Genomic DNA, 18,587 nt, shown 5'->3' with positions numbered 1-18,587 from the left:
AAGTAAACAAAAGCTTTGTATCTAAGGAGGAAATCTTGAGTACCTTGCATTCAAACCAAAGGCTAACTTATCTTTTCTGGATTTTTCCTTTTTTCTATTTGACAGCGTCTAGCCAGCTCTAAAGCTCACACCTCAAAATTCATCAGTGCCAATCTTTCATATGCCTGCAGCCTATTCGAGGAGTGGAAGAATCTGATTACATCAATGCCAGTTTTATTGATGGATACAGGTATACACTCTTGTTCCCCTGACAATCCAAAGCCTTGATATTTACATGTGCCCTACTTTCTTAGCAAGAATGAATTTTATCTCAATTCAAAGCATTTTCTTTCTGCACAGATCAGCATTTGTTTTTTATAATTTTGAATAGAAGAAGTAGTCATGGAGTTTTTAATCTGGCTTTCTGCACTCTTTCAGAAGTCATTTGTACATGGAAGGAGTTAATAAAAAAAGCTGTTTTGCACCATATTTCATAAATTTAATAGATTGTGTAAGAGTCATTTCTTTAAAATGACACTGCACAACTATATCTTAAACGATTTGTGTGACACATGAAATTGAGCTAATTAGTATTGCACTAAAACTTAAAAAATGATAGACATACATCATAATATTAACAAATCAATTTCTTTTGCAGAGTCCCCAAAATGTATTAAATGTCTTTATTTGATTATAGAATATAAACAGAAATTTACTGCCATTGCATTAATGATATATTTTTAGTTTTTATTACCAAGTTTGATGTTTACATAGCAAATGCAAACTTTTGCATGTTCTCTGATTTTTTTTAACATGCTATTTCCATTCTCTGTAATTCAGACAACAGAAAGCCTACATTGCTACCCGGGGCTGTTGGCAGAGACCACCGAGGACTTCTGGTGGATGCTGTGGGAACACAATTCCACCATCGTTGTGATGCTCACCAAGCTGCATGAGATGGGCAGAGTGAGTGTCTCCTCCTAAGACATTAATTCATGTAGACATGAGGATTTAATTTTAATAACTCAAGAGCCAGTGCCATTGGGAAGTCAGAGTACTCCAGAAACATTGGGGCCATTCATTACTCTGGGTGGGTTTTAACTCACAAAACCACATCGAGTTCTTTCATTTGTGTGCTTTGAAGAAAGATCTAGAATTTTGTTTTTAGTGAAACACAATTATAGAGACAAATAAGTAAGCAAATGACCCTGTTTGACTTCTGTCCTGTCTCTCAACATATTTTTATTTCCTTTCATTCTGGACAAGCTGAAGTTTTATGAACAAACGTGCCATTACTTCTCTATAGGAGGGAACTTGACGTTCTTTCATATCTGAGGCCAATTCTTACTTGCTCACCATCCACTCTCATTGAATAAAGTATTGTAAAGTTACATAGGTAACTCAAAGGTAATCTCAAATCTACTTTTATTAGATTATTGCCTGACCGGGTGGTGGCGCAGTGGATATAGCGTTGGACTGGGATGCGGAAGACCCAGGTTCGAGACCCTGAAGTCGCCAACTTGAGCCAGGGCTCATCTGGTTCGAGCAAAAACTCACCAGCTTGAGCCCAAGGTCAATGGCTCGAGCAAGGGATTACTCAGTCTGCTGAAGGCCCACAGTCAAGGCACGTATGAGCAGGCAATCAATGAACAATTAAGGCATTGCAATGCGCAACAAAAAACTAATGATTAATGCTTCTCATCTCTCCATTCCTGTCTGTCTGTCCCTGTCTATCCCTCTCTCTGACTCTGTCTCTGTAGGAAAAAAAATGATTATTCAGAAAATATACATAAAATAGTATTAGAGACACAGAAGGACTTCCCACTTAAATTTAATATATGCAAGGAAGCATTGTGCCATATTTGCTTGAGATATTATCTCTGTCTTCTAGTATAAATCAAATGATAGAGATGTATCTAAAACCCAGCTTTTAGGGCCCACTGAGGTGGAGGGAAAAGAACTAGGAAACTGACTTGACTATTCTGATTTGGTCATTGACACTGTGAGACTGAGCCAAGTCATTAAAACTGCCTGGGCTTCAGTTTCCTCAGCTGAGAAGGGAGATTGGACCAGATCAATTCGGACGTTTCTTTCCGCATTCACACTTGATGGTTCTCTTCATTCCAATCCACCATGGTGGAAGTCCACTAAGGTGCTGCAATGCACAATTGACATGGCCAGTATTACGTCCAAGGACAGATGGAATTGTTTGGTTAACATATAGATATGAAGATGTTACCCTATCAAACTATTTAATCCAATGATTGTGTATTGGCACCTAATATATTCCATGTCCTGTCCTTGATATTATGGAAAAGAATCAAACCATAGGATTTTGCTATCCTCAGGAAACTTGCAGATTCAAAGAAAAAAATAACTCGCATGCAGTTGTAATGGGCTTGCATTTTGAAATTTTACTAATGAAAAAAATATATATAGATAACTAGAAGACAGACAAAACTTTATTTCCCTTTTGTATGGTTTACATAAACCTTCTCTCCTTTCAGTAGAAATGTCATCAATACTGGCCAGCAGAACAATCTGCAAGATTCCAGTACTTTGTTGTAGATCCCATGGCTGAGTACAACATACCACAATATATCCTTAGAGAATTCAAGGTCACAGATGCCAGGGTAAGTTGGCACAGTCTTATGCTCTTAACTATTAGCTGACAAGTAGTCTAAAATGCACTTCTGGGAGAAACATTTGCCAGTGACTTTATTCCCAAAGCAAAAAGAACCCACCCAGCTGGGAGGAATTTTTTTTTTAAATATAAAAGTAACTTTTCTTCTGTCTGGCAAGTGTTCTCACAAACCCAGGTTGGCTTCCTTTCAAATATAACATCTGGCAGCTCAACTTTAGGACTGCATTTGGTGAGTATGTATGCTGGGAATCATTTACTGATTGGCTGACTGTTCTTACAATCACCTTCTCAACTCATTCTCTTTAAAACTTTCTTGACTTCCTCATTACTTGAGGCTGTAAATATGTTGTTGTTTTGTAAAGCCCTTTAGGTCATGTGGGCTTGGAGGTTAATTTGGTATGATTTTAAAACTGCAGAGCAAATGGCATTTTTTAGAAGAATTGAACAAGCTTTGCACATTTTAATTTGATTGCTGGCATGGTTTATTCCTTGGTGTGCTAATGTGTCTGTCCACCAGAGCTGTGCACCCACGACCCTTGGTGGCTAATTTTCATTTTACATTTCTTATCTAGATTGCTGAGTCCAAGGTTCAGCTCTGATGTAAGATGTTCTTGTGTGTAAACTTTAATATCCTTGCCTTGAGCCATTCTCAAACCGTGACTATAAATATATCTTAGGATAGAGGGGTCAGTCCAAAGCTCTGCTTTGTTTTTGGAGCTGTCACAGTGGGTGGGTCAAGTGCAACTCCAGTGTAGAGCTATTTACTTGATCCATTGTTTTTTCTGGAAAGCTGCTTTCTTAACCAATACTCATGTTTAGAGATTGTCTAGTAATCCCCAAAGCCGGAGCCCTGGCTGTTGACCTAAAGTGGACCAGAAATTGGTTAGCAGGCTGGTAGGCCGAGGTGACAGACCTGTTAATGCCAGAAAATCTGAAGTCTTAACTACTCTGAAAGTGACTGTACACAAGGCAACAGTTAAGTTCCTAGGTCTCTTTTTTGAGCTGCTCAAGTAAGCATGCCTTGCTAAAATAATAATAATAATAGTAATAATAATTCCCTTTCAGAATTTGAAGCAAGGTAAGTGAATGAGAATGTTACTTGCATTCTAAACAAATTCAACCCACCACTTCTAATGATAAAGAGTTGAAGCCAGGCTCTGTAAATGCAGGAGATACCTTCTTTACTACTTCTCATGTGCCCAGATTTCATCTGATCATAATATGCAAAAGGAACAGAGAAGCAGAGACTTGTTCATGTGTTTGTTTTCATTTTAAAGGCTTCCTATGATTGAATAATTATCCTGGCTGCCATAACATTTGCCATTTGTGCTCCTAGTGTGTTTCTAATCTCAACTTCTCAGTTTAGAAAGCTAGTTGGCAGTTGAGAATACTGTATTGTTAAGCAGGTGACCTCTAAATGGAGTCACAGGTTGGTGGCCTTTTCTCTCCTGCAACTGTGGTCAGAAATGAAATCCTCTAAATGTCCGGAAGAGGACAAGTCTGCATTGCCTGGCCTCTGGCTTCCCTTCCTGTGCTTTTCAAACCTTTTCCAGAAACAGGGAAGTAAATCATGCTTCCATGGTATCCCAGTTAGTTATGGGGCAAAGCACACAAAGTTCTCACAAAGTTGATGTGATCTTCCTATTTTATATCCATCCCCAAATGGTGCCACTCAGAAATAAGCCTTGTTCTAGTGGACACTGCAAGGCTGGCTGATGCTGGCCTGTCTCAACGTGAGTCAGCCCCTCTCCTCAGTATGACTGAATGAGGAAGACTGAGTCTCTGTAGACTCATCCAGAATCTTGGGCACATGCTCACCTGTATCCAGAAAAAACATTTAAATGGGAAAAGAGGTGATACAAAATACAAAGTTGGGAGCAGGGCCTCTTCAATTGGGACCAGTCCCTCTAAGTTTATAATTTGGATTATCTCTATTTATTCTGGGGAGAAAAGTGATGCTCATAATTGTTATTCCTGCTTCTGTAAACAGAAGGCCATTTTGCTTTTTAAAATTTGTTTTATTTTGCAGGATTCCAGAAGGAATCAGAAGGGCCTTAGTATTTTCTTTTAACACAATTTATACTTCATGAGTCAAAGCAGTGTTGCCTAATCACTATAGGAAAGAGTCTCCTTTTGCATCTTATTTTCTTTCTGTGTTTTGATTTGTCTGAGTCGAAACCCCCATTGATGCCTTAATTCCTGTGGTCAGCCAGGAAGAGTCCTTTTCAAGAATAAGAGCATTTATTTGCTCATAATCTCTTTGATCTACTTGAGGGATGCCTCACTGCCTACTCAGCAGCATAGTCAGTCACATGATGTATGTTGTGTGTTCTGCCAATGTCTAGAGATCGTATGCCTCCAAATTAACAGCAGCTACCTAATTTGTGTCAGATATTTTCAATATCTGTCATTTGACAATGCTATAAATAAGCAAGCACAGCAGATGTAAAGTTGTATCAATAGCAAACCCTCTGTTCTAGATGACACGCCTGAATGCTCCTTTCAATAAGAAGTTACTGGATTCTGCAATTTTTGAAATATAGTGTATAGGTTCCACCTTGGTTTTGTAGGCAAACTTTGGGTCTCTAAAACATGCACTCATATAGGAACTGCACTGCTCTTTACTTTATGAGGTTTGTGACTGGGCACTATAAAAGCAAACTAATTCACAGTGTAAGGATATATGAATGGAGACAGTGTTCACAGCAGATAAAACATGCATGTAAATAAGTATAATATGCTGCTAACTTTTTATACTTTTTTTTTCTTTTTGGAAAAACCATCATGTTTGCTGGTGTGGTCTGTGCCCCGGTGGAATCCTCCTGGCGTCCTTGGCTTTCTCCTGGCAGGACGGTCAGTCCCAAACAGTGAGACAGTTCCAGTTCACCAACTGGCCAGAGCAAGGAGTGCCAAAGTCTGGAGAAGGATTTATTGACTTCGTTGGTCAAGTCCATAAAACAAAAGAGCAGTTTGGCCAAGACGGACCTATTTCAGTCCATTGCAGGTGAGTTGAAAATCAGGGCTGATGAGTTTCCATTTGTGATCATGTGGGAACAACTTTGAAAATATGGTGTTATTTAGTGTAAGTATAAGCTTCTTGTAGTGAATATACATAATTGATATTTTGTTCTCAAAAATGAATTGTAAAACCTCAAACAAAGACTCATTTCCCTTTTCTTCCATAAAAGGAAAATCACCAGAAGATTTTTATCCCCAAATTTTACTTCTTGTAACAAAGAAGCAAACTGTGGTTCTCTGGCCTATTTTACCTTAGCAGGAATCATTGGTACATCTCCTTGTGATAATTTTTTTCAGTTAATCAGTTCTTTCTTGTTTTGTATTCATAATGTTGCATGAATAAATATCACTTGGTATGTTGCTTCTTGGAAAAATTATAGTTATCAAGCCTTAATGAGAGTACTGGTTTTTGCCAATCGATAACTGATTAGAATGATACCTCAGTTAAAATTGTAGTGCAGACAATGCATTTTAGTGTACATATTATTTTATAAACATAATATGTCACTTTGTAATACACCATGAGTATGTATATCATGATGTAGATCTTTAAAGTCTTATAGAATCTTTTCTTAATATTCTCAGCGACACTTACCTGTTTTTATTCTAACCATGTTTTTGTGTGGCTGTCTCACAGTGTTTTTAATTTGCATATTTTCTGATGCTAATGATGATCATTATCTTTTCATCTAATCTTTTACTCTTAATGGCATTTTGGAAAAGAAAAGATAAGCAAGTGCATTTAAGTCATTTTAGCATGTAAGAGGAAAAAAATTTCTTCTAAATATTTGAATACACATGCAGCGATGCCAACTCTGTAGTTCTCTACTTCTATACATTTATCATGTTAGTATAGTTACCGTGTGATTAAGGAGCAGCAATACTGTGCACTGGGCTTACTCTGTAAGATTACTTCTTGTATGGATTTGAGAGAAGAATTCACTGAAATGACTCCTCAGGGTTAACTAAAAGGCAGAGCAGAACTGATTCCCAAAGCCTTTCAATAATGTTTACATCTGTGGTGCATTAGTGATGAAAATCAAAGAAAAATGAGGGCTGGGACATGGGCACATAGTATAAAACTGAGAGATGAATGGCAAGGTGTTTGGATGGGCTTTTTCACTTTATTGTAAAAATGGCACGTATTACATATGCCAAATGACAACTGTGAAAGTTGGGTGAGAGTACATGGGAAGTTCAAGGGTTCTATCTGCTCCTATGCATGTTTAAATATTCCTGTGTTGCACAAGTTTTTAAAAAGTAAAAGATGTTGGATACCTGATAAGGAGAGGAGGGGGCACCCAGCAAGTGTGCATCTGTCCATCAAGAAGGGAATTTAGCTATCTGTCAATAGGGTGATTTCAGGAAGTGTCATTACTTTGAGGTTGGAAACGAAATCTCTTTCGGTATAACAGGCAGGGAAAGGGAAAGGATAAATGTGATAGTTTTTGAAAGTATTTTTTGAAAAGTTCCCATGTCATGGCTTCTAGCTCTTCTGTGAACAGTGGTCCAGCACATCTGTTGATCAAGCAGAGATGGCCTCAGTGAGAGAAAGTGAGGTAGGACATAGATTTGAGGAGCTTTGGAGAGAGAACAGACTAAGGAAACAGTACCCAAGCTCCATTTGATTTGTTCACATGTTAGGAAGCATGGGATAATTATTTGTTGAATGAATGATTTCCAGGTAGTTCTGGGTAACCAATAGAATTGATTGTGAGATTTAATCCAGTGGTGATCAATTACTTACAGGAAGACATTTCTGGGGAAAAAACCAGAGTTGGAATTTTGCCAGACAGAATTAAAGGGGACTGGTAGGGGCCATTCATAGTGAAGCTCTTTAAATGTTAGTTACCTGATAGACCATTGAGTTTACCTTGGTATGGGAGGAAGACATAGTGGAAAAGTGAATGAGTTGGAGTTGAAAAGTTAACACAGGGCATCTATGCTGGAAGGACAGATGAGGCCGAAGGGTGGAAGGTCAGACTGTATTATTCCAGATGGCAGAGATGTTCCTGGTAAGAAGCTCTGCAGTGTGGCAGTAACTGCACAGCAGTGGAAATAAAGGACCTGAGATGAGATGATGTAGGAACTGGGAGGCTGAATATTGGTTGCTTGGTCCACATGTTATCAGAGCTGTCCTCTGCCTGCTCACCTCTTCAGGTTTCCTGCCCGAGGCCCCATTCCACCTTTCTGTCCCTAGTAGGACTTTCACAAAGTCTGTATTTTTTTTGTGACTCCAAGCTTCCAACATTGTAGGGTCAATGGCATAACTCTGGACAAGAAGATGCAAGTGCTGCAAGAGAGAGGGCTGTGGTCGACCCCTTTTTTTCTTTTTTCTCTCTGTATGCCGAGGATTCATAAGGCTTACTGAAAAAGCTACCTGAAGTGCTATCAGGACACTCATTATACATACTTTTGTGTTTCTGTCTGTGCAAGTGGAGTTGCCTTCCCTCCGGATCACTAGAGTAAGAGTGGGTGTGTGGGCAGGTTTGGCATACACACACACACACACACACACACACACACACACACACACAAAAGCATTCCATGGACATCCATGGTGAACCCTCAAATATCTGCAGCCCTGGTGCATAGTCTAGAACTCACTGGTCACTCATGAGCTGCAGGTATTCTGGGAGATCTACTGTAGCTCCACCAAAGCCATGGATATCAACGGTGTCATCTCCATCCTGATTGGTGAACTGTACACACTAAGAGCAAGATCCTATCCTATATATTTCCATCAAGCATGGATGGAAGGAGGTACCGAGATCCCCTTCCCGCCAACAGGCTGCCGTGCCTGATGACACGTGCAAATACCGCTTTAGTTCTCGAGGGGCAGCCCGTGCCTTTTTGGTGTAAGGCCTCATGCAGCAGTGCTCTGATCAGCCTTGGCAGGTGGAGGTTGGGTCAGATTGAGAACGCTGGGAGCAAGACAGGGTCACAGTGAGGGCATGATGAGACATAAACCTTTGTTCCACCAGCCAGGTCACTCTTCTGCTTGTTAAATTTATTCTTACTTCCTCACTCACACTAAAGATCTTTTCCATACTTTCATCTGTATTTTTACCCTGGGAGGTAAGTGACTTTATGGTTAACACTTTTCCCACTGATAGTTGAGTGATGCTTTCACTCAGAAAAAAAAAATGTCATCAATCCCGTATTCTGAAGAAATACCCACAGTCAGGAACCACTTCCCCAACGTTACTTCCCAGTAGACATACCTCAGAGTCAAGGTTAAGTTATGCTTTCCCAACATATTAACATGGCCCACAAGAGAGATTTTTAAGCAGCATCCATGCTGTTCCTAGACCCTACCCCACGCAGCCCACAATCCACTGCACAGAAACCCCCAAACACTCTTATTTGGGGTTCACCCACCTGTGGGCTCCTCTGATTACTGACTGCTAAATAATGAGTAAGCCGCTCTCTTGTCTTCACTGATACTCACTGAAAAATATACCTGTCGGTAACTTCTTCAGCCACAGACAGCTGTCTGCCCTATTGCCCTAAGGTAGGGGTCCCCAAACTTTTTACACAGGGGGCCAGTTCACTGTCCCTCAGACCATTGGAGGGCCGGAGTATAAAAAAAACTATGAACAAATCCCTATGCACATCTTATTTTAAAGTAAAAAAACAAAATGGGAACAAATACAATATTTAAAATAAAGAACAAGTAAATTTAAATCAACAAACTGACCAGTATTTCAATGGAAACTATGCTCCTCTCGCTGACCACCAATGAAAGAGGTGTCCCTTCCGGAAGTGTGGCGCTGGCCGGATAAATGGCCTCAGGGAGCCTCATGTGGCCCGCAGGCTGTAGTTTGGGGACCCCTGCCTAAGGGATAGGAAGCTTTCCCTGAGGGAGGTGTGGGCTGCTTTACCTGTTCATTAAGGCTAAGCTGGAGATGAGAGACAGAGCCCATCTCCTCAAACTCCATCTGGGAAGCAGTGGGCTTTGGGGGAGGGCACATGACGTCTATTTCAAACCAAGAGCTCCCAGGCACCAGTCACCTTGGTCACTTTTGGAAACCAAAGGAAGCAATCAGTAGGAGCTGAACTAATGCCTTGCTTTCCCAAAGCACAAGCCCCAAGATACCCAAAACCCATGCCCCCTTCACAGTACACAGAAAGACATCACTATAATGGGTGAAATATTTATTAGGCAAGTCAATGTTTTCCACAAGTAAACTTTACTTGGATTAATTTGGGATGGGAATATTTTTCCCCTGGACAGAACCTTTAGCAGCTCTGAGAACAGCAGGAGGCCCCTGGGCCCCTAGAGGCCTGCAGGTGGGGCTTGGATGGGGCACAGTTTTTCTGTAGGGCACAGATTGGGGTTGCTTATGATGTAATTGCTGTTCCTTTAATGCCACAACTATCTGGGCATGTCTGCCCTCATTTCTGGTAAGTCTACTAGTTGTAGAGCTCTGGCCAGCAAAGAGGGCTGCGTGGCTGCAGGACTTGGTAATTGTTGCTTTAGAGGAGGTGGCTCTGGAGTTGGGAGGAAGCCCCTGGACAGGCTGTGGGCAGGCCCACACTGCAACTTTCTGTTCCGCTTTCCCAAACTTCGCTGTGGAGGGAGGGGGCTTGCGAGGGCGGCTGGAGCCGAGTGCATCCCCATGCCCCGCTTTCTCCTCCAGTGACTTTCCGATGTCTGATACCCCAGTAAAGGCAGCTCTCCTTTTAACTGGGCCCCTGCTCTGCACTGGTACGGGGCTGCCACTTCCCTGGGAAATTACCTGGGGTAACAGAAGAATAAGCTTTTAAAAAAAATCTCTTCATTCTCTTTGTGAAGAGGCTGTCAGGAGACTGGTCCTTCTGGGACAGGGTCTGGGGGAACTTGCCCCCCAGCATCTCCTCTGACACAGTGTCCTGGGTAAGAAATGTCTTCCTTTTGAGATCAGATGCTTTGAACCCTGTATCTCCTCCACTGAACTTCTCTGACTGGGAGTCTGTGGGGCTCACTTCCTTTGTAGCTTGTGGTAAATTCTTATCCTGGTACAAATTTGAGTCATCCTTATGGATCTGAGGCTGTAGCTGCTGCTCCATTCTAATTCTTCTCTCCTCCAAGTGGACATGCAGCATCTGGGACACTCCTGTGTCTGCACTAGACACACCCTGAGCGTGAGTCAGGGAGGCTTTGTCAGTCAAGCTCTCCGGGTTATGGGACATGTCAGTGGGCTGGCCTTGGGCCTGTCTATGGCTTCTCTTCTCCTGTTTAGACTGTAACTCAGCCATCAGTTGCTCCATGCTGTCTAATGTTACAGGATTCCGGATAGCTGGTGCTCTTGCTGGGGGCTTTTCAGCGGTCTTTGCAGTTCCTCCTTTACTTTCATTAGTAGTTATCATCTGAGAGATTCCCGACTCTGTGGTTTTCAAGACATCATTATGTTTGGATTGAGGGGCACCGAGCTCCGCAGCCCTAGACACACTGTCCATTGTGGAATGTCTCTGACTGGCTTTGCCAGTGATGTTGTTTGTGACAGTCTGTGTGGCATCCGGTATTGTCTGACCCTCCTCTGCAGGCCTGTGATTGATGTCAGAGGGTGACTGTGTCAAGGTCCCCTGTTCTTCCTTGCCCACAAATGAGTCAGCAGAAACAGGAAGATTCAAGATGGTGGCTGAATATTCTTTCTCTTCATGAAGGCTTTTAGAGCCTCCTCTAAGGGGTATAAAGCCCCCGGGTTTGGACTTTATCTTAGAAATCAGGCTGGTTGAGGAGGAAGAGTTAGAATTGATCAAGGAATGGGATGAAGTATTGTTTATGAAGAGCTTTACTGATTCAAGGACTTTGGCTGGGTGTCCCCACAACATCCTTGTATGAAACCTGTTAATATGGAACTCCAGTATCTGCTCAGTAGTGGACTCAAGGAAAGAAGGCTCTTGGGATACATTCAGGCAGCAGTTCAGGTCCATAGATGGTGGCAAACTTGTTTGTTCTATTCCGGTCTGGGATTTTACAGAAGGTGTTTGCTTCATAGTGTGCACTGAACTATGCTCAGTCCCAGGGGTCTGTCCCTGACTAATTGCCTCAAGCTTCTTGTTCAAGTGTACTTTCATGCCATTTGCCTGTTTTCTCTGACTAGCTGTCGGCCTTGACACCACAGAATGTTCTCTGCTAATGTCTAGGTTTGTGTGGGAGTCATACCCCACATCCTTATCTGATAAGCTGTGTAAGTGACTGGACAGATGATCTTTTGGATCATTCTCTTGCTGTCTCTCTCATCTGTCCCCTTGTTCTCTTCTAGGTGAAACATTTCTGAGCCCTTTTCGTAGAAGCTTCCCGGTTGGCTCAATCCAACATTTAGATTGTTTCTACTTGGGCTTTTATAAATGGAGATCTGTGAGTGGCCATAACAGCTCTTTGACTCAGATATGGCCAAGGAATTCCTCAGAGGCCTCATCAGGGACAGAATCTCGAGGATCCTGAGGGGTAGGCCCCACGAGTGTTGGATGAGCCTCTTTCTAATGTGATGCTCAAGTGTCTTTTGAATTTGACTGCTGAGATAAAAGTCTATAGGATAAATGGAAATTGAAACATCGGCCTTAGAGGACCAACAGTAAGGAATGGTGGGAGCTGAAAGACAGAAGTCCTTCTGAGAACTTGAACCACAGAGGGTAGACCCCACACAGATTCCCATTGTTTCTTCAGTATATTCTGTTCTAGGTGATACATTTGAGATGAGGTGAGAAGTTCTGATTTATTCTGGAGGGCATCAAAGCATACTCCACAGGCGCTAATCTGAGGTATGGGACCAGATGGTAGGACTGGGAGTGGGGATTGAAGGGGGGCCTGGGGTTGGATCTGAGTGAGAGGTAGGGACTGGGATTGGGGCATCATTTGAGGCAAAGGTTGAGGTTGGGCCTCAGGCAAGAATGGAGGTAAGACATAAGGAAGTATTGGGGATTCTGGGCCTGTGGAGGCATTGGCAGGGCTATTGAAAGCAAAGATTGAGGAGTAGTCATCTGAAGACTGTACAGGTGATGTTAAGGACTCGCTGTGTGGTGATGGAAGACCCCAGAATAACTGAACGGATTCTTGCTTTATATCATCTTCCCCAGTCCTGGGGTACATGCAGTGCTGTTCCGAGTCCTGCTCGTCAGGGCTTAGAAAGAAAAGATGTCCAGGATCTATGAGTTTGGCTTCAGGGTCTCCCCCAAAAGAGGTCTGTGTAGAATGTTGGGCAGGAGACTCTTGTTGAAAATTATATTGTTCCAGGTTCGAAGAGAATGAGTCTTTGGTTTGGGGTGGAGAATGGTGCATAGGGAGTTTGCATTCTGAAGGATGAAAAGGCTCTGGAGGCAGAGAGTGACCCGGTGGTGAGGGTGACTGAAAATTACCCAAGGTCTTCACTGGGTTAGAGGCAGGATTGGAGGGAGGTGATGGGAAAGGCTTGGGCAGAGGAGGTGGTGTTATGTCTGCTGGAGGGACTGCTGAGAAGGCAGGGGACTGAGCAGATGATGGCTCAGTTATGGGAGCTGTGGAAGCCAAAGGGGACATTGAGGGAGTAGAATCTTCCAGGGCCTCTGAGGACAGTAGCTGGTTCATGTAAGCAGTTGTGTTATTACACACCTCACGGGAGGGGCCTGGGCATAGAAGCTGATGGAAGCGGACGGTATCATGGTGCTGACCCAGGGGGCTGAGGAAACAGGAGGTACAGAGCTGCAGCCAGGACCAGAACAAGGGAAGGAGGACCTACTGGCCTGGTGGGGGTGGGACCACCTGAAACCTGCTGCCCCTTCACATTGCTACACATCCATGACATCACAATGCATCAGGAGCACGCACCCCAAGGCATTCACTCATATTCTTGTTCATATGGCAACCCCCTCCCATATCTATGGAATGCTGCATGAAGGCCTGGAATTTCATAGAACATGCTAAAGCAGGTCAGGAAAAAGGGGAAAAGACTAGTCACCTTTTTATGATTGAAATCAGCTCCCTTTTCTCCTCTTCTTCCCTGTTGTAATATTTCCAATTTGGAAAACCAGGAGAATGGGCTATATTCAATGAAAGTAGATGCATAAGGATTACACAGGAGTCCCTTTGTAGGGGACCATTAGGATAATATGTAAGCCCCAAGAATTAGTAGATGAGGTCAAATGGTTAGTGATGACATTATAAGGTCCCCGTGTGTGTTGTTTTATAAAGTACTTGCATATACATTATCTCATTTGATGCTCAAAACCACTCTGTGAAGCAGAGAGGTCCATGGTTACAACAAAGAGGGATTTAATCATCCTGAAACTAAAGTACTTTGACAAAGTTAGAAAACAGAAGTTCTGACTCTTGGTATCTCTTGGGCAACACCCATGCTCAGGCCCCTCACTGTTGCATCCCCAGGGCCAGCAGAGCAGAGTCTGAGAAGCGTCTCAGGGTCTGTCTTTCCATGGGCCTCCCCTCTGAGGGCTCTGTGTTCTGAGGACTGTGTCTAGCAACTGACATCATAGAAACCATGGACCAAGTACCTCATGGAGAGGAGAGAAAAAGGGTCACCCTTGGGGAGCTCGTGGGGAATAGGCAGAACCTTACCTTCCTGGGTCCCACCTTTTCTTCTCTTCTTGGCTCTGCTCCGACACCGAGAACAAAAAGAAAAGACTGAGAAGTGGGCACTCATTCTCTCACCTCTCTCCCTAGAAAACTCATTTATTATCCAAGAATAATTTAGTCTCTCTGAGCCAATCAAACCCATTTTAATTAATAGAACTTTGTGTTCCTTTCTTACAACAATTTTCAAAGGTATGAAATGTGTTTGATTTTTTTCTTGTTAAAAAAAAACAAGGATTTTGACAATGAGGCCCACACTTGATATTCCCAGAGGTTCTCTGCTCAATGAGGGCATATAATGTGAGGCCAAGGTCACATCTCTGTTACCCCAGAGAGGACCCTGTAACCTGGGATGGATCTCAGGCTGTGTCCTCTGCTCAGTGGCTCTCCGAAGCTCAGCACTGCTCTACTTATCAGCCCAAAACAAAGCCTCGGTCTAGCGATGCCTGACCGGGGACCATGACTCATGATGAAGTGCTCCTTAACTCTGAGGCCCTGCCGAGATTCCAAAGTCTCTAAATAACTCGATCCAGACCTAGGGAATCACTGTATTCGGAATTTTAGTCAGAAACCTGCCACCACACCAAGATGGTCTGAGAACTTCATATAGTAACCTGAGTCCTCCTTGAACCCCTAGCTCTGCCTGGTCTCCTCCCTTACAAGAGTGATGTTCTGTTCTCTCCTCAGATGTCCCGTCTTTGCTGTCTTTCCTACTCAACCTATTTCACGTAGAAATGTGGGAACGGAAATGGAGGCAACAACAAAACATCTCTGTTGGGGCTGGTTCAGGGTTACTTACCTTTTGTGTGTGTTCACTGTTCCTGAGGGCTAGAGCTGATACCAATCCCACCAGGAAAATGACAAGAAAAAGAAGCAACACATAAATGCAAATTAGGTTGTTGATTCTATCTAAAGATTTTGAGAAGAAGCTCAGATAAAGCTCCAGTACTCTATACAGGAATAGATTGTCTTTCATTTTCTGGATGGCAAAGCTGCTCGAGGCAACTGAGCTCTGAGAGGGCAGGCTCCTGATTTATAGCCAGCCTGCCACACAGAACAGTGAAGAGTCACAAAGGGTTTCTGAGGTGGGGCAGGTACACCTTCATGAGGGTGTGTCCACAGTCCCCCCACCCCCTCCTGTCAGCTCAGCCGAGTCCCTCCACTCCTCTTGGGCCTCTAGGTCCTTCTGTTCTACTCTGCTATCCTACTTTCCAATCAACTTTGTAACATATCACATATTTACCTTAATGAATGCTCTTCTTGTTTATTTTTGTTATCTTTTTTTTCCAAGTGAGAGAAGAGGAGATAGAGAGACAGACTCCTGCATGCACCTCGACTGCGATCCACCCAGCAACCCCTGTCTGGGGCCGATGCTCTGCCCATCTAGGGCCGTGCTCACAACCAGGCTATTTTTAGCACTTGAGGTGGAGGCTCCACAGAGCCATCCTCAGTGCCTGGGGCCCATGCCATCAAACCAATAGAGCCACTGGCTATGGAAGGGGAACAGAGAGAGAGAGTAGGAGAAGGGGGAGGGGTGGAAAGGCAGATGGTCACCTCTCTTGTGTGCCCTGACTGGGAATCAAACCAGGTACATCCACACACCAGGCTGATGCTCTATCACTGAGCCAACCAGCCAGGGCTTCTTTGCTTGTTTCATCTGTAACCCAGATATTACCTGGGTTCCCCATTAATGTTTGAAGACCTTAATGTCTGTCTCACCACATCCACTACCTTGCAAATGTGAAATCCTGCCTAGAAATTTTGTTTGTACCCAAACATTTAACTTAGGACCACTTATGTCTCAAATCCAAGTAACACAAACCGCATACAGAACTTAATATTCTTTAAGATCTATAGTATTTTTTTTTTAATAATTTTATTTTTTTAATGGGGTGACATCAATAAATCAGGATACATATATTCAAAGATAACAAGTCCAGGTTATCTTGTCTTTCAATTATGTTGCATACCCACCACCCAAAGTCAGATTGTCCTCTGTCACCTTCTATCTTGTTTTCTTTGTGCCCCTCCCCACCCCCTATCCCTCTCCCATTCCCCCCTCCCCCCCGTAACCACCACACTCTTATCAATGTCTCTTAGTTTCACTATTATGTCCCACCTACGTATGGAATAATACAGTTCCTGTTTTTTTCTGATTTACTTATTTTGCTTCGTATCATGTTATCAAGATCCCACCATTTTGCTGTAAATGTTCCGATGTCATCATTTCTTATGGCTGAGTAGTATTCCATAGTGTATATGTGCCACATCTTCTTTATCCAGTCACCTATTGATGGGCTTTTTGGTTGTTTCCATGTCCTGGCCACTGTGAACAATGCTGCAATAAACATGGGGCTGCATGTGTCTTTATGTATCAATGTTTCTGAGTTTTTGGGATATATACCCAGTAGAGGGATTGCTGGGTCATAAGGTAGTTCTATTTTCAGTTTTTTGAGGAACCACCATACTTTCTTCCATAATGGTTGTACTACTTTACATTCCCACCAACAGTGTATGAGGGTTCCTTTTTCTCCACAGCCTCTCCAACATTTGCTATTACCTGACTTGCTAATAACAGCTAATCTAACAGGTGTGAGGTGGTATCTCATTGCCATTTTGATTTGCATTTCTCTAATAGCTAAAGAAGATGAGCATCTTTTCATATATCTGTTGGCCATTTGTATTTCTTCCTGGGAGAAGTGTCTATTCATATCCTCTTCCCATTTTTTTATTGGATTGTTTGTTTGTTTGTTGTTGAGTTTTATGAGTTCTTTGTATATTTTGGATATTAGGCCCTTATCTGAGCTGTTGTTTGAAAAAATCATTTCCCATTTAGTTGGCTTTCTGTTTATTTTGTTATCAGTTTCTCTTGCTGAGCAAAAACTTCTTAGTCTGATGTAGTCCCATTCATTAATTTTTGCCTTCACTTCTCTTGCCATTGGAGTCAAATTCATAAAATGCTCTTTAAAACCCAGGTCCCTGAGTTGGTCCCTATGTCTTCTTCTATGTACTTAATTGTTTCAGGTCTTATGTTTAGATCTTTGATCCATTTTGAGTTAATTTTTGTACAGGGGGAGAGACTGTAGTCCAGTTTCATTCTTTTGCATTTGGCTTTCCAGTTTTCCCAGCACCATTTATTGAAGAGGCTTTCTTTTCTCCATTGTGTGTTGTTGGCCCCTTTATCAAAAATTATTTGACTATATATATGTGGTTTTATTTCTGGACTTTCTATTCTGTTCCATTGGTCTGAGTGTCTATTTTTCTGCCAATACCATGCTGTTTTGATTGTCGTGGCCCTATAATAGAGTTTGAAGTCAGGTATTGAAATGCCCCCAGCTTCATTCTTTTTCTTTAGGATTGCTTTGGCTATTCGGGGTTTTTTATAGTTCCATATAAATCTGATGATTTTTTGCTCTATTTCTTTAAAAAATGTCATTGGAAGTTTGATGGGAATTGCATTAAATTTGTATATTGCTTTGGGTAATATAGCCATCTTGATTATATTTATTCTTCCTAGCCAAGAACAAGGTATATTCTTCCATCTCATTATATCTTTTTCGATTTCCCTTAACAATGGTTTATAGTTTTCATTATATAAGTCCTTTACATTCTTTGTTATGTTTATTCCTAAGTATTTTATTTTTTTTGTTGCAATCGTGAAGGGGATTATTCTTTTGAGTTCCTTCTCAGTTGTTTCATTGTTGGCATATAGAAAGGCTATTGACTTCTGTATGTTAATTTTGTATCCTGCGACCTTACTGTATTGGCTTATTGTTTCTAGTAGTCTTTTTGTGGATTCTTTGGGGTTTTTGATGTATAGTATCATATCATCTGCAAAAAGTGATACCTTTACTTCTTCTTTTCCGATATGGATGCCTTTTATTTCTTTGTCTTGTCTGATTGCTCTGGCTAGAACGTCTAGTACCACATTAAATAAGAGTGGAGAGAGTGGACAACCCTGTCTTGTTCCTGATTTAAGGGGGAAAGCCTTCAGTTTAGTGCCATTTAATATGATGTTAGCTGATGGTTTATCATATATGGCCTTTATCATGTTGAGATATTTTCCTTCTATACCCATTTTGTTGAGAGTCTTAAACATAAAATTGTGTTGTATTTTATCGAAAGCCTTTTCTGCGTCTATTGATAAGATCATGTGGTTTTTGTTCTTTGTTTTGTTGATATGGTGTATTACGTTAACCGTTTTACGTATGTTGAACCATCCTTGAGATTCTGGGATGAATCCCACTTGGTCATGATGTATTATTTTTTTAATATGTTGTTGTATTCGATTTGCTAGTATTTTGTTTAGTATTTTAGCATCTGTATTCATTAGAGATATTGGTCTGTAGTTTTCTTTTTTTGTGCAGTCCTTGCCTGGTTTTGGTATGAGGGTTA

General features: G+C 42.0%; 1 pseudogene; it reads left to right on the top strand.

The window, feature by feature from the left end:
- LOC136391693 (receptor-type tyrosine-protein phosphatase S-like) overlaps positions 1-8,591 on the top strand; it is a 58,318-nt pseudogene extending 49,727 nt beyond the window's left edge.
- The last annotated feature ends 9,996 nt before the right edge of the window (positions 8,592-18,587 follow it).

This window comes from Saccopteryx leptura, chromosome 2, assembly GCF_036850995.1.
Source record: "Saccopteryx leptura isolate mSacLep1 chromosome 2, mSacLep1_pri_phased_curated, whole genome shotgun sequence".
Lineage (NCBI taxonomy): Eukaryota > Metazoa > Chordata > Mammalia > Chiroptera > Emballonuridae > Saccopteryx > Saccopteryx leptura.
Note: the sequence above shows the minus strand (reverse complement) of the source record. Positions and strands in the feature narration are given on the sequence as shown.